Genomic DNA, 7,648 nt, shown 5'->3' on the forward strand with positions numbered 1-7,648 from the left:
TCATTTTTCACACGTGAGTCTAAAAAGGTTTCACCGTTGCCATTTTAGTCCACCGGGTTAATTTCATCAATCTTTTTTGTTAACGGGAAGGGCAATTCGGTCATTTTATATGTCATTCTGTTAACTAGAAGGGTAATTCGGCCATATAAAATGACCGAATTGCCCTTCTTGTTAACAGAAAAAAATGAATGAAGTTAACCCAATGGACTCAAATGGCAACGGTGAAAACTTTTTGGACCCATAGACGAAAAATGAAATATTTAGACTAAACTGCCAAAATGATCCAAATCACAGAAACTAAAATGACATTTGACTCTTTTTGATAGGCTTGCAATGCGTAGATCCATTCTTTCTTGAAATTCCAAGCATGTGATTTAAACGTGCAGAATTTAGGCCATCCGTAGTCATAACGCCCCTTTGTGGGCGTTATGCGACACGTGGCGCGCCACGTCAGCGTGTGGGCGTTATGGGGCCTTATGCATTTAAGCCCGTAGTCATAAAGTCCCCGCCTAATCATTACCCAATTAATTAATAAACCCTTAAACTATACATATATATGTATATATATATGTCCGTGTGAGTGGAGAGAAAAGAAACAACAAGCATGGCGCCGTGATAAACATCGCGCTTTCAAATTTTTTTTGGGCATAGCGCCCCGCGTATTGGTGTTCGCGGCGTCATGACGGCGCTATGAGGGGTTATACCGCCCCACTACGTATGCTCTAATGGTAAGACTATATGGTATGGGTTGGGGTTCCCTCCATCCAACAAGAAAAACCACTAATAGCGCCCCTTATTTCCCAAACTCCACTGGTTACTCATGAGCACAATAACGAGTGGAAACGAGGAGGAAGACTGGTGGGCCCATGTAATTTTAATTTGAAATGTTGTGTTAATTTTTTTGACTTGGTATTTTATTTTTTAATTAGTTTAAATGTTATAAAAAAATGGTTGAGTAATGTTCGGGAGCCTTATTCAGTGTTATTGGAAGGAGATAATGGAATTTCCTGTTAACGTGGTGCAAATCCCATGCAATAAAGCCCCTAACACTTCCATTCCATATCATATAGCCTAAATGTCAATATCTCATTTGCCATGTGTCACAAGTATAAAGGGGTGGGGGTGGTCACTAGTGATAGAATTCTATCACTCACAAGCACCCAATCAAGTTCTGCCATGTCATCAACCATTTTTCCATCACTCACAACCTTTTTAGTGACATTGGTCATCACTCACAACACCCACAATAAACCCTCACACCCCCTCACATGTTCCATCACTAAAATCCCATAACGCGTTGAAAAGATCACGGACTCTTGCCTATCACGCGTTGAAGTTTTGGTGGCGGTGGATGTTTTGATTTTTCCATGCGTTGTTGGAGCATATCACGGTGGAATAACTGACCGCCCCCACCTCTCTAAGGTCATGGGGTGTACTCTAACATCTAGAGTATTAACAATGACATGACATGTTAACTAACATTGCAAACCACCCTCTCTTTGTGGTAAAGTGCATTAAATAAGTTTTGCTTTTGCTTTGCTTTGGGTCTTCAAAAAGATTGAGCCGCCCTTTGTAATTCGATACTAGAAAACCGAGTATTACTAAGACCATGTGTAGTGGTGAGAGAAGATAATGCCTCTTCCTTGGGCATGATCCGTCATGTGGCGGTACAGTCAGCAATGTGACATTATGAGACATTTGTTTAATATGGGTGTAGTGGTATAATTCAAAAAGATTGAGCCGCCCTTTGTAATTCAATACTAGAAAACCGAGTATTACTAAGACCATGTGTATTAGACTGAATATTAATACAACTGGCCCTAATTGTATTACCTTAATTAGATTAGGTCTAGAATATCTATATATATCTTGTCCTACATTGTATCATTCACACAATTACAATTACAATCAATATACAATTGATACCAATCTTTATGGTATCAGAGCTAGGAAAACCCTAGTCTCTCTATAGCCGACATCATCACAGCCTCTGCTGTGATTTTCGATCAGCCCCTGTTCTTTCTGTTCTTTATCGAAACAAACAGAATGTCTTTGATTGAGCCCTTCTCATCTGCTGATAAAACCACACACAACTCCCACAAGTTCGGGTTTACTTTCACCCCGACCAACTATGGCTATTGGAAGGCCATGATCTAGCCGTTTCTCACTACAAACAGGTTGTTTGGTTATGTCAATGGCACAATACTTTGTCCAGAACCCCTGATACAGCCACCTGCTGCCACTGGAAAGGAGACAACTGCAGCAGCCTCTACTCCTAACCCTAGTTACACGGCTTGGATTTCCAACGATGCACACGTTCGTATGCTGCTGATGTCAACTATTTCTGAAGCATCTTTCCAACACATACAAGGTACAACATTTCGTGATCTCTGGCTTGCTCTTGAACGCGCTACTGCGTCACGAGAATTTACCCTCAAAACTCAGCTGATGAAGATACAAATGAAGGGCGATGAAACTTATGGTGCATATCTTGCCACTACTAGAAAATACACTCTTCTTGACACGCGAACAATGACACGAGCATATTTTATGACATTCGAATACGTATGTCAAGAAACAAATGTCATGGTTTACAAAATTTAATAAATCTATGACATTCTTTTTTGTGTGTCATATTTTTAGCGTCATAAAAACACAAGATTCATCTTGACATGCAAACAATGACACACACTCACTTTATGACATTCGAAAGTGCCTGTCAAGAAAAAAAATGTCATGGTTTTGCAAAATTCAATATATTTATGACACACTTTTTTGCATGTCATCCTTTTAGCGTCATAAAAAACAAGATCTTTCTTGATACACGAATAATGACACACGCATATTTTATGACATTTAAATGCGTGTCAAGAAAAAAAAATGTCATGATTGTACAAAATTTAATAAATTTATAAAACTATTTTTGTGTGTAATGTTTTTAGCGTCATAAAAAAACATTACATAAACATAAGGGTTAATTTCCTATAGCAGTTATTATTTATGTAATATGGACATCATGGTTAATTTCCAATAGCAAATCATGGGAAAAAACTTGAAAACTGTTAAAGAGAAAAAATTGTACGGACTTATGAAAAGTGATATATATATCTAATATATTAATTAAAAATTATATTAACAATCACTAGTAGATAAATGATCAAAAGATGCTATGGTATTTTCAAAAGATCCGGTTCTCCTTTATAAACCGTATCTTATGTTTGTTTAGAAAAAAGTATAAGCCAAAAGATGAGGTTCTTATGTAACCGCATCTTATGGGTGTTTTGAAAAAAAGGGTAGGTGCACGGTACCCCTGACCTCGGAGGGGATCCCCCTTCCCAAGCTAGCTTACCGGATCGCTACCTGGCGGTGAAATTACCCAGCCGAAGCTGGGCACCAGTGTCCCTCAGACTCGAACCCGGGTTTGAGCGCCGGGCCAAAGCCCTCATCGGGATGAAGATTGCCAACTGCGATGCAGGGCGACTTCATCTTATGGGTGTTTTGAAAAGCCAAAAAGATGCGGTTCTAGGACCGCATCTCTTGATATAACCATTTTATTGTTGATTTTTTTATATTTATTTGGTTATTTTGTTATGGGTATATAATTAATTTGTGGATAATATATATGTATGTGTGATATGAGTTTGTATATATATTTTATTTTATTAATACAAAAATATGAATGTTTATGTTTTTATGAATATTTATCTGTATGATATGTGTGTGTATATAATATGTATGTATGTATGATCGATTTAAATGTATGTGCGTGTGAATGGATGATATGTGTATATATATATTTAGTTATGATATATTTATATGTATTGATATGAATTTGTATATATATTTTATTTTATTAATATATAAATATGAATGTTTATGTTTTTATGAATATTTATCTGTATGATATGTGTGTGTATATAATATGTATGTATGATCGATTTAAATGTATGTGCGTGTGAATGGATGATATGTGTATATATATATATATATATATATATATTTAGTTATGATGTATTTATATGTATTCATATACACAGGATTCGCCCTGAGGGTCGATTCCTTAACCATTGAATGCGAAGGACACGTATCTTGTGCGGAATCCAAGTACGTGTGTAGATTGAACACAAATATGTAATTAAACTATGATTTCTATTGATTGTAGAACGTTACAAAACCACGAAATCAAACTGACAGAGTTTCCCCTCTAAGTCAGCAAAGTTACCAAATGAACAAGACTCAACAACTATATATAGGCATATTGGGTTCGTACAAGGCTAATTACGAATGGGCTCGGTTCATACGAACCAACTCCCTTCGTACGAACCGGCAAGTTAAGAACGGACAATACTATCTACTAACCCACATGTGTTGGTTCATACGAACCTGCTATGTTCCCTTCGTACTAACATGCAGTCCTTGTATAATCACCTTTTAATATATATTAAATAAATAAATTTTAGCCACACATTGTTAAACCTAAAGCGTGTAAACAAGAGGAGCTGTTCGTGAGTTACTCGAGACCAACTCGTCGAAATCTCAAATGGGGTCTGGAGTAAATGAGTATGAGCTCGAGCTTATATCAAGGCTCAATTAATAACGTGCCTTGGCTCGAGTTTCACATACCGAGCTTGAGTCGGCTTGTAAGCCTACATGAGCTTTTGATTTATATATTGTTATTTAATATATTAGATATATATTTATATAATAATTATAATTATATACAAAATTATGTTCAAATAATAAATAAAATATATTATATCTTATATAAACATTATAACTATACAAAAATACAAAAATAGTTAAATAATAAATGAGCTGGGACCGAGCTAGATAAATTACTTACGCGCCAAGCTCGAGCGTTAAAAATAAAACTCCAAACGAGCCAAGCTCGAACATCAGGGAGGAAAATAAGTATTTTTAAACGATTGGGATAAAACTGTTAAAACGGCCAAATCCCAGAGAGCAAAACGGAAGTTAACTCTAATTTATATAATTAATCTTTTTATCTTTCCCCAATTTTTTGTTTTTTAAATTGGGCTCCATCCCAAAAATGTTTTCCCTCTACCTCTTTTTAAAATTTTGTTTACCTCCATTCGACGTCTCCAGTATCACCCACTAAATTTTTGAACTTTTGGCACTTCCCACTAAACAATTCTACCCCTTTTGTACGTATCTCCATCTTTGAAGAACATGAAGTCATGAATGTCGGAACTCTCTGAGGATGAAGACTGAACATCATCATCGACGCCCCAATTTCCACCGTCTTCACCGTCTCCGCCGTCTCTGTCGTCCCCTCCGCCACAAACCCCCTCAACCCTCTGTCGTATGTAACGACCGATTGATTATCAACTGCTCATACAACAACAAAATTGATTATCATTGTCTAGGGTTTTCATTCTTGGATCGCCTATTATTGCAACTGTTAATTCGTTGGTACTCTCTCAACTTCTGTTTTGATTATTCTCGTAACTTTGGGTTTTCGGTGCTGCAAATCTGGCTTAAATTCTGTTGAATTTACGGTGCATTTGGTTGTTATTATGTGTGCCTCATGTTGATTATTGTGTATTCTGATGGAGACAACTCCCATCACAAGTTAATGTATTATCATCAACAACGCAATGTTCAGTTCAATTATGGTGAATTAACTGTAAGTTGGTTTAAATCTAGATTAGTTTAGCAGCTAAACTCAATTCGAAAAACCAACTTAAAAAAAGTAATATATAGTAGCACATATGTGTTGTTAACGAAATGAGCATTCTGAATATTTGTGAATTTGTTGGTTTGTCAGTCATGCCTGCAATTTCAAGGCAGAACCTGTGCCTACCCTTTAAGTTTTGGTAGCACATATGTGTTATTAATCGGATTCTGATTTCATTTAATTTCCTATTGGAAATTTTTGTTAGAAAAAAGGAACGATTTTTGTGGGATCAGTCAAGATAGCAACATCATCTCCCAAAATTAGAAGATCTGTCCAGCTCATTGACAACCTAGCGTCCAACCAAGACTTTAGTTATTTCCTTCTTTACGGTCTTGTATCATCTTATAAATTCATGTTCTTTATTCCAATGAAAACACAATAAAAATACAATCAATACAATCAATTCTCTTATTCTCTTTTCTCTGTTACTAGTCAATATGGTATCAGAGCAGTGTTTCTGATTCCTGAAACAATTTGCTCATCATCTACAGTCTATCTGAAAGAAATCCCAAACTCAAACCAAAATCAAAACTCCCAAAAACCTCAAACCAAAATCAAACAAACCTGTTCAGTCAAACCACCGCAAAACCAAGCCCGCAACAAAGACCTTCCGTTGCTACCCAAACCGAAAACCACTGCTGCCGTGAATCGCAGTCGCGATTCCGTCACCGCCATTCATCTTCAGCCGCCACGATTAGGGTTGAGTTGCAGGTGTCTTCTCCTGGTGAAGAAGAAAAGAAAGACGACGCATTCATCTTCTCGTTTTCCGGCGATTGCAGGTTCTCTCCGGCGATTACAGGTTCCGGTGACCATTTGTTTTTTTTTTCGTGAGTGGAGAGATGTGGTGAATAGCTTTGAAGGTGATTGTTATTATTGACAAAAGGCTGATTGGAATATAGGTCTTTAAATAAAAAAAAATAATAAAAAAAGAGGAATGTGCTCACGTGTGTTTTTTGTCTAAAGAAAAAAAAGGAGGAGAAAATCTTTTTTGGTGGGGATAAGGATTTAAAAGGAGGTCGGGGAGCAAGTGTAGAAACTGAAAAAAGAAAATGGGAAATAAATCTTGGATTTTCGATTGTGGGGCAACCGACACCATGACATATGAAATTTCTGATTTGGTGTCAACATCCAAACCGGGAAAAACTCATATTCAAACTGCGAATGGAGAGGTTATGCGTGCAGAAGGAGGAGGAACAATTGAAATCTCTCCAACATTAAAACTCTCAAATTGCCTTTATGTTCCATCATTGTCACACAAATTACTATCAATTAGTCATGTGACAAAAGAACTAAATTGTATAGTGCTAATGCATCCCACCTTTTGTATCTTACAGGATATCAGGACGGGGACGATTATTGGACGTGGCACTGAGCGTCAGGGGTTGTACTATGTGGATGAGGTGGCTCAACAAGGTACTGTGATGCTGGCTCATGGAACTACAAACCGGGAAGCATGGTTATGGCATAGGCGTCTCGGACATCCATCTTCTGGGTATCTACATCTTTTATTCCCTAAACTCTTTTCTCCTCGTGATAAAATAAATTGTGAAACTTGTTTTCTTGCTAAAAGCCATCGACAACCTTTCAAGCCAAATAATACAAGAGTTAATGTGCCTTTCTCATTAATTCATTCTGATGTATGGGGTCCGTCCCCTATTACGGGGGGGCAAGGCTTTCGTTATTTCTTGCTATTCATAGATGATTGTACCCGTATGACGTGGGTTTATTTCTTGAAACACAAGTCTGAAGTTTTTGAAAAATTTACTATATTCCATACTATGATTCACACTCAATTTCAAAAAGAAATTCAAATTCTTCGATCCGACAATGGGGGGGAATTCGTTAATGCATCCATAAAACAGTTTTGCCAAACCAAAGGGATAATTCACCAAACCACCTGTCCACATACTCCTGAACAAAATGGAGTCGCCGAACGCAAAAACCGTATAA

The sequence above is a fragment of the Helianthus annuus genome, chromosome 1, assembly GCF_002127325.2.
Source record: "Helianthus annuus cultivar XRQ/B chromosome 1, HanXRQr2.0-SUNRISE, whole genome shotgun sequence".
NCBI lineage: Eukaryota > Viridiplantae > Streptophyta > Magnoliopsida > Asterales > Asteraceae > Helianthus > Helianthus annuus.